The following is a 10,000-nucleotide window of genomic DNA, read 5'->3' on the forward strand; positions in this document are numbered from 1 at the left end:
ATTGGTCTGTTTAGAACATATTCAAAGTGCTCTTTCCACCTTCCTTTTATATCCAAATCTTTAGTCATCAAATTACCATTTCTATCTCGTACAGGTATTTCCTTCCTTCTCTTTTCAGTCCCAGTTAACTCCTTTATGGCCTGATACGCTGCTCTTGTGCTCTGACCGTCATTTTTACTTAATTTAATTTCTGTCTCTGTCGCCTTTTCATCATATAGTCTCCTCTTATCACGTCTAACGAGTCTTTTTACTTCAGAATGTAAACTCCAGTACTTTGCTCTAAGTACTTCAACTACCGGGCCATCAACATGTTGTTCTTCACTTCTTAACTTAGCCTCTTTCCTTTTCTGAATTGCATTCCATGTTTCATCTGACATCCACTTTTTCCTTCTCGCTTTTCCCTTTTTCTTAATAGTAACCTTAGCACTCTCATGCAAAACCTCTTTTACCTCTCTTCACATTTGATTAATATCATTGTCTTCAGATTCCATCAAAGTCTGCAGGACTAAAAACCTGTTCCTACATGCCCACCGAAACTTTTCCCTCGTGCTCTCATCACTTCTCAGCTCATCAAAATCATAATTATTACCTCCTGTACAATTACCATTAACGTTTCTCTTAAGTTTTATTTTAATCTCTGACACAACAAGTTGATGATCACTACCTATATCTGCCCCCCTCCTTACGCAAACATCTTGCAAATAACTCCTATGCCTTCTGCTAATTGCAATGTGGTCAATCTGGTTACAATATTTACCACATGGTGAAATCCAAGTAGTCTAATGTATTTTTCTATGCTCAAAGATAGTTCCACCAATTATGAGGTCATTTGCCAAACAAAAGCTTCCAAGTCGCACCCCATTTTCGTTTCTTACACCAACACCCTCCTTACCGATACAATCTTCAAAGTCATCCCTACTACTGCCAACAATCGCATTAAAATTACCAATGCAAACTAACACATCATGCCTTGCCACTCTATTCACTACATCCTCCAGCTTCTCATAAAAGTCATCCTTCATTTCATCAGCAGCCTCATTTGTCGGAGCGTACCCTACAACCATACTGATATTACCATGATCAGATTTTAAATGAGCATAAAGCAAGCACTCATTAATTGGTTCAAACTCACATACTGCCTTACAAGCATCTCTACTCAGCAGTAAGCCTACTCCATGGTATTGATTTCCATCACTCCTACCAGAAACCAACATAGTAATACCATCTTCCAAATTCATTTTATCAACTCCAAGCAACCTCGTTTCTGTAAGAGCACAAATATCCATCTTGTATTCCTTGAACACTGAAATAAGCTCTTCCATTTTACCAGCCTGATTGAGAGTTCGAACATTCCAGTTTCCTATTCTTAAGGTTCTTTTTGGATGTATAAACTTATTTTTACACCGTGGGATTCTTAGCACCCCCTGCCCACTTAAGGGCTGCACGGAACTGAGGGCCATTGCTTCGTCACCAGAGTTCATCAAGATTTCTTAGGCAGAAAAATATTTTACCCTGGGGCCAATGCCAGTGACTCGCAGGAACCAGACAGTGGAGAGAGGAAATTAACTAAATTAAAGTAAAATGCAGAGGGTCTGGACAGACAAAGTACAAGGGAAAGAAAGAGAGCAAAAAGAATGTAGATAAAAGTGTCCCTTTTAGTCGCCTCTTACGACAAGCAGGGAATACTGGGGAAGTATTCTATATATATATATATATATATATATATATATATATATATATATATATATATACCAATCGATCAGTAGACTCTAAGGATTCAGGTATACCTCTAGATCAGGGGTTCTCAACCTGGGGTAAATTACCCCAAGTTGGGTAATTTGGTCTTTTGTGAAGGGTAATGGGGGAGGTAACAAAAAAAAAAAAAAAAAAAAAAAATCTAAAAATCATACCAGTTATGATAGACTTTCAGACCTATACTAAAATTCAGAGATGAATGTTTAAAGTCATGTTTATTTGGTATCAGTGTTCATAATAAAAATAAATTACTCCTTGCAATAACCCTCTTGGTTTTAGCCTAACCTTTAATTAAGTCCTACATTCAAACTAAAATCTAGGCATCAAAATGTTAAGCAGCTAAAATGCAATTGTGGAAACATAAGCAATGAGGGGTAATGAGTGAAGGGAGGTGTGGAAAATGGGGTAATGGGTAAATAAAGGTTGGGAACCCCTGCTCTAGATGAACTGACATGTCTACATCTACCTATCTATCCACAGAGGAAAAAAAAAGACATTTGGAATAAACATTCAATTGACTGACAGGCTGATAGACTTATACAGCCAGTCTAGTAAATATAAAAACGATTATTTAAAAATCTTTGAGAGAATGGCAGAAGATGAAGGACAAAATGTGGGAAAGAAAAATAAATATAAATAAGAAAAAAGGACCCTTGAATTATGGTTGACAGGAAAACTAATTAGAATGGAAAAAAAGGAAAAAGAATGGAGAGAGAGAGAGAGAGAGAGAGAGAGATTAAAGGGAGAGAACGACAGAGCAGGAAGGATGGAAATCAGGAATAAATACAGAAATAGAGAAAGGGAGGAAATGGGGGCAAATTAGAAGGGGAGGTGAAGTAAAGTATGGAGGGAGGGAAGGAAGACTGGAGGGAGGAGGGAGGGAGAGAAGGAGAGGTTTGAAAGAAGAAAGAAAAAGACAGGTCGCCGGGAGGCCGACGGGCGGGCTGATGGATGGATGGATGGAGGGAGGGAGAAGGCCGGAAGAGGTTTGTTCATGGGCAGGAAAGGACCGGCGGGGCAGAAAGGAAGGGAGGGAAAGAGGAAGTCAGAGAAAGGAGGGAAGGAGAGAAGATGGAAGGGAGAGAGAGGTCAGAAGGAAAGTACAGGTTGACATGCTGGAAGGGAGGGAGGAAATGAGGAAGGAATAGAAACGGAATGGGAATGGTATGGAGAAAGCAAGGTGGGGAGATGGAAAAAGAGGAAAAATAAAGAAAGGAAGGAAAAAGGGACGGAATGAATGAATGAATGAATGAATGAATGAAGGAAGGAAGGGTGACAGAAGGAGAGAACGGAAGAATGAAATAAGGAGATGGATAAGACAAAGGGAATGGAGAAGGATTATAAGAAACATGTGGGAAACAGAAGAATAAGAGAGACAAGGAGGGGAGAGGAGATAAAACAGAGAAGACAAACATTAGCGATAAGATAGAAAAAGATAAAGGAGAATGCAGGAAAAAGGATGACCAAGAGAGAGGGGGAGGAACATGATGAGAAAATGAAAGTGAATGAAGAGGGAGATGAAAAAAGAATGAGTATACAGTGTTATGGAAAAGAGAATGAAATGGAAATAGTGGTGAATGAGGATGGGAAAATAAGAAATGAGAGAGAGAGAGAGAGAGAGAGAGAGAGAGAGAGAGAGAGAGAGAAATGTCAAGAAGGAAGGAGAGAAGGAAGAAGACAGATGGAGGTAGAGGTAAATTAAAGAGAAAGGAAGGAAGTAGGTGATGGTAAGGAAGGTGGGCGGTAAGGAATGATGGAAAAGAAGGAGGGAGAGGGACGTAAGGAAGGAGAGAGGGAAGAAAGTAGGAAGGAAGGACGGAAGGAAGGAAGGAGAGAAGGAAGAACGGAGGGAGGGAGGGAGGGAAGGCACAACACCACCATTACGACCCAAATATTGACAAGTTGCAAGACCAGCTCTGGCAGGGAGGCAAGGAGGTAGAAAGAGAGGGAGAAAATGAGAAGGATGGAGGGAGAGAGAGGGAAGGGGGAAGAAGGGTAGTAAGGGAGGAAGATAGGGACAGGGAGGAAGGAAGGGAGAAATGAGAGGAGGTGGAAGAGAAAGTGAGGGATGGAGCGAGGGATGGTAGTAACGGAGGGAGGAAGGGAGGATAGGAAGGTTGTGAGAGAGAGTGAAGGAAAATTGTAAGGTAGGCAGTACAAGAGGAAGGGAAGGAAGAAGGTACTGAGGAAGGGAGAGAAGCAGGTGGTGAAGTAGGACGAGGAGGAGGGAAGGAAAGGAAGGAAGGAAGAAAGGGAGGGAGGAAGGGAGAGAAAGAAGGCAATGGCAGAGTAAGAAAGTGGAAAAAAGAAGGAAGGCAGCTGCAATCCCTTATCTTTTATTTACGATCTACCTTGTTCATGTTTAATATTCACAAGAGATGATGTCGATCTAGGCAACAATAGACAAACTGTGACCTAACCCCTTTTCAACCCCTTCAATTCGGTGACAATTTTGGGGGGCACTGGATTATTTCACATTTTTTCATTGTGATGCCTTTATGCCTTTATTTATCCATACATTATTTCTTTATTTACTTTTTATGACTCATTTACTTCGTTCTTTATTCTGTACTTTATTCTCCATACCTTACCGTCGTACTGAAGAAATTAGTGCAACCGATCTAATCCCTTCACTTTCAAACCTGATGCCGAATAAAATCGTCTGGAGGCAACAAAAATAACTAAATACATAATTAAAAACTTCATAGCGCCGAGAATCTTCAATTTTCAGCATCAAGCCAGCGGAGAACCTAGGGGGAATACAGTAATTTTGATGTTTCTGCATAGTTAAACTCTTTGGTAATTCTGAAACTACCGCCGAGAGAGAGAGAGAGAGAGAGAGAGATGGAAGGTAGAAGGGCAAGGAAGGAGGGAAAGGAGGTACAAAGATAAAAGATGGAAGGAAGGGAAGAAGGGAGGTAAGAAGAGGAGGTGGCCAGGGTAGAAGAGAGGTATGGAAGGAGGCAGGACAACCAATATCATTTTTCACTCCTCCCTCCATACATCTCAACTTTTCTCTCTACCTCTTTATGAAATTCCTTTCATGGTTTTCTCATCTCATTAGTTTTCTCCTCCTCTTCCTCCTCTTCTTTCACCCTCTCCTCCTCCTCCTCCTCACCATCATCATCATCATCATCATATCATCATCATCATCATCATCATCATCATCATTATTATTATTATTATTATTATTATTATTATTATTATCATCATCATACTGTCTTATCCCTCCCTACTCTCTCTCTCTCTCTCTCTCTCTCTCAAAGAAAACGGGAGCCAGTTACCTCCCCTCCATCACCTCCACAGAAAACGAGAATTTATGGTGAACGAAGGTAAATTAGGAGGTGAGGTGAGGCGATATACAGACTGGGATGACAAAAGGGTGTGGAGGGGGGGTGAGGGGGGAATGCAGGGCACTGAGGAAGTGGAGGAAAATATGGGAGGAAAGAGGAGTGGGGAGGAAGTGAATGAGGAAGAGGAGGAAAATGAAGGAGGAAAGAGAAGGAGTGGGAGGGAATGGAGGAATGGAAGGAGGAAGAGTAGGAAAGTGAATGGGAATAAGGATGTGGGGAAGGAAGGGAATGGGGGAATAGGGAGGGAAGGGGGAGGGGAGAGATGCTAATGGAGGAGAGAGGGAGGTTACGTCAACACGAAGCAAGTTTGGATGTGGGAGTATACAAAAGAGTTACACAGAGCCTACAGACTACACAAATCTTTCTCTCTCTCAAAAGGTGTCCGATTTTACTCTCCATATACACAAGTCCAGCCCTTCCAGTAGCCCATGGGTTCAGAGGATTTATTTTGGGCTTATTCTTCCACCTTCAGACGATTTTATTCAGCTTAAAAACATGTTTTGAAAGTAATGGAAACTTTTCTTTATCTGATTACCATAAATAACCTCTCGTAAGCTGAATATACAATCGTCCAATGGTAACAGGACGAAAATGATAACGTCACAGGAATGAAGAAGTTAGGAAGAGGATAGCATTAAAAAAAAAAAAAAGGCTTTATCCCTAAGGCAATTATTCATACTGCCTTGCGTGACGGGAAAGGCTGAAGAAAATTTAATAGGAATGGCGGAAAAGAGTAGGAATAATATAACCACTTCTGATCAAGACAGTACAACCAAACAATATTATTTTTAAACCATATATTCCTACTAAAACAAGTCTAAAGCCTAAATCGTCCACCAGGTCACTACAAGATGCCTTTCCTAAGCTGAATTAAATCGTCTGGCGTCAGCAACAACGGAAAAATACATCATCACAGTGGAGATGTTATAGAAAAGCTTATGTATGTCTTCTTTTCTCGTACATATTAAAATCTATAGGCTGTGGGTTAATTTTGCTTGAATAGAGTTCGCATACATCCTAATACAGACGATAGCTAAAATTATGTCCACAGAGTTACTATAGTGTGGCAGTGGGTGATAGCTGGCGATCTAACCTTCTTTTGAACCATTCTGTATTTCTACTTTTTATATTAAACAGTATATTTTCTCCTTCTTTTTTAACAGTATTGTAAAAGAAAACATCTGGTTGCACTGCGATTCTCTCCATCAATTTTATCATTTTCTATCATATTCCATTTTTTTTTCATTTTCCACACCTGAATGTGTCTGTAATTCTGTTATCTTACATTCTTCACTCCATTTTTCTCTCTCTCTCTCTCTCTCTCCACCCGCAAGCCACGTCAAAATAATAACATTCCCTCTCATAACAAAAACAACAGCTATTTTCTTTGCCTTGATTGACCCGCCACCCCAGACTATTATAATCTGCCCCAATCTTTCTCAGACCCCTTCCCCTTCCCATCCAACTGCTTTCTCCCCCTAATTGGGCACTTGGCACAGCTCTGACGCGTGTGTAGTCTGGCCGGGAGTCGTGCAATTATCGCAATCGTGGTTGCAGGCGGTGAGAAAACTTTAATTAACTCACTTGCTCAATAGTAAAAGGTGGGTGAGAGTCTAAGTGAGAACAAGATACAATAATGATACTAATAACAAAATTAATAATAACTGAATGAAACCAATAATAATAATAATAATAATAATAATAATAACCCTGTTTATGATGACTACTTTCTTCTTTCATTTTTTTTTTCGAGGAGAGGGGAAACCTTGTAGAATGGAGCGGGCCGAGGGAAGGTGTGTGTGTGTGTGTGTGTGTGTGTGTGTGTGTGTGTGTGTGTGTGTGTGTGTGTGTGTGTGTGTGTGTGTGTGTGTGTGTGTGTGTGTGTGTGTGTGTGTGTGTGTGTGTGTGTGTGTGTGTGTGTGTGTGTGTGTGTGTGTGTGTGTGTGTGTGTGTGTGTGTGTGTGTGTGTGTGTGTGTGTGTGTGTGTGTGTGTGTGTGTGTGTGTGTGTGTGTGTGTGTGTGTGTGTGTGTGTGTGTGTGTGTGTGTGTGTGTGTGTGTGTGTGTGTGTGTGTGTGTGTGTGTGTGTGTGTGTGTGTGTGTGTGTGTGTGTGTGTGTGTGTGTGTGTGTGTGTGTGTGTGTGTGTGTGTGTGTGTGTGTGTGTGTGTGTGTGTGTGTGTGTGCGCGCCAGACGCAGGGTTCAGAACTGACAGTCCGTTCTTTAGGTCCTGCAATCTCCCCATGCCACAAGCCTTTACATGTCAACACTTCGACGCTAATACTTACTGTTTATACCGAATCCATACTAGGACAAGTCTATTTCAGGACTGGCGTAATGTTAGGGAGGGGGAGGTTTTATCTGTTTAACGGATTCCAAGATATCAAATTGCTCCCTGCTCCAACGTGAGATCGAACTAGCTTCTTTTCGAACACCAGACCATTTCTCCAATCAAACTGTACACTATATTCATTCAAAGTCTTTGTATATTTAGCAAAACTGGGCAAAAATCATGTTTTATACAGCCCTAAACTCGTAACTCTTCCAGTATAAGTTATCATTGCCTTTTCTTCCCCTCCCCCTCTCTCTCTCTTTCTCTTACCCCCTTTTATCCCTCCCCCTCCCTCCTCCCCCTCCCCATGATCCCACCATCCCTCTCACTCTGCCCACACCTATTCTTCTTACCCTCCCGCCTTCAGTCTTCCTCCCCCTCCATTCTTCTTCTCCCCTCCTCCATTATTCTTCTCCCTTTCCCTCCTTCCTTCATTCCTTTCTCCCTTTCAGTTTCTTCCTTCCCATCCCGATTTTTTCCCCTTCATTCAGTCTTTCTCTCCGTTCCCTCATTTCATTCTCTCGCTCCCTTCTCTCCTTTTACCTTTTTTTTTTCTTCCTCCTCTTTATTCACCCCTTCTTTCATTACCATCTTTCATAAACCTCAGCCAATATTTCTCTCTCTCTCTCTCTCTCTCTCTCTCTCTCTCTCTCTCCATATTATACTCCTATTTTTCCCTTGCTTTCTTTCCCAAACTTCTATTCTCTCTCCTACTGTTCCTTGCCACCTTTTCATCTCCTTCCTCTTACCTCTCCATTGTGTTATTCTTCCTATTGTTATCCGATTTTCTTCCACCCATTCTCCTTCCTATCTTTACCACTCCTATCTATTGTTCTCCCTTACTTCCTATTGTTTGTTCTCTGTCCTCCCCCTTCTTCCTTTACTCCCCATCCTCTCTCTCTCTCTCTCTCTCTCTCATTTCCTCTAATATCCTCTCACTTTCATTCCTCCTCCTCCTCCGAATTTCTCCCTTTCCTCCTCTTCTTTATTAATCTTTACGTCTTCTCTTTCTCAATATCTTCATCTCTTCTCCCTCTTGTTTTACTCCCTACTAACAGCGCCCTCCCTTCTCTGTTTCTCTTTCCTCTCCTCTCCTTTTCTCTCCTGCTCCTGCTTCTTCCTTTTTTCCTTCTCCCACTTCCCTCTCCATATCTCTCCTCCCTCCTCTTCCTCCTTTACTATACTCTTCTTTTCCTCGTTGTCTCCTCCCTTTCCTCTCGTCCTGTAACCTCTCCACTTCCCTCTCCTCCCTTCATTATCTTCCTCATTATTCTTCCTTCTACAGCGCCTCCCTCCTATTCCTGGTCGTCTCTCCCTTCCCTTCCTCCTAGTCCCTCTACTTCCTTCCTTCTTCTCCTATATTTCTTCTTCTTCCCTCCTTTCTCTTCCTGTACGTCCTCCCCATCTTAGCCCCTCTCCTCTTCATCCCTCATCAACACCTTTATACCTCCATCTTTCCTCCTTCTCACCATCCCTCTTATTTTTCCCTCCTTTCTTCCACGTTATCCCTCCTCCTCTCCAAGATTTCCCTCAAGACCTTCACTTTTTCTTTCCATACCTCCACCTTTCCTCCTTCCATCCCTCTCTTTTTTCCTCCTCTTTTTTCACGTTTTTCCTCCTCGTCTCGAAGATTTCCCTCAGTACCTCCATTTTTTCTCTCCATACCTCTATCATTCCGCCTTTCCTCACTATCTTTCGTACAGTCCATCAAAAAAGTATATGAAACTCTTCCTTCTTTACATTTTGACACAGTGGACGAAATGTAACAACAACAACAACAACAATAATAATAATAATAATAATAATAATGATACTGTTCAGTAATTTGTCATAATACTTGTGTCAGCAGTTTATATCTACACAGCATAACGAAGGAACTTTAAATACACTATCCATTCCGAAAAACTAGACACAGGAAAGAAAAACAGAATATCCACGTAGTAGTAGTAGTAGTGGTTGCGACCCCAAGCTAATCTGGACGTGAACCCGGTGGACTGCAGGCCGAGGATGCCCGTCCCCTGTAGTCCATCATCCTTCACTGTGAGAGTAAGGAGGAACTGAGGGACGTAAGTAAAGCCGGACAGAGGTGCCTCCCAGTTCTATCGCAGCCACCACATGAAGGCGTCTCTCTCTCTCTCTCTCTCTCTCTCTCTCTCTCTATCTATCTATCTGTCTAACTATCTATCACCATACCCACTGTGAATGCACAAATCACTCGAAGGAAGTTAGTATTATTATTATTTTTATTAATTAAACAATGCCTACTTCCTTTCATCTTTTCCTACTTTCTCTTCAACTTCCCTCTCCCTCTCCCTCTCTCTCTCTGTCCATATCTTACGAACTACTGACTTTCTCTGCTACTTCACCTCCCCCCCCTCCACCTTTATTTGCCTCATTCCTTTCACCTTTTCCTTATTTCTCTCCAGTTTCTTTCATACCTCCGACTTTTCCCTCCTTCCCTCGTTTCCCCTTCTTTTCCTACCTTTCCTCCACATCTTCCTAGCGTAGAAGTTATTCCACCACCCTTCCCTTCTCTCTCTCTCTCTCTCTCTCTCTCTCTCTC

This window comes from Coenobita brevimanus, chromosome 98, assembly GCF_032717465.1.
Source record: "Coenobita brevimanus isolate Jiangsu-jjx chromosome 98, ASM3271746v2, whole genome shotgun sequence".
Lineage (NCBI taxonomy): Eukaryota > Metazoa > Arthropoda > Malacostraca > Decapoda > Coenobitidae > Coenobita > Coenobita brevimanus.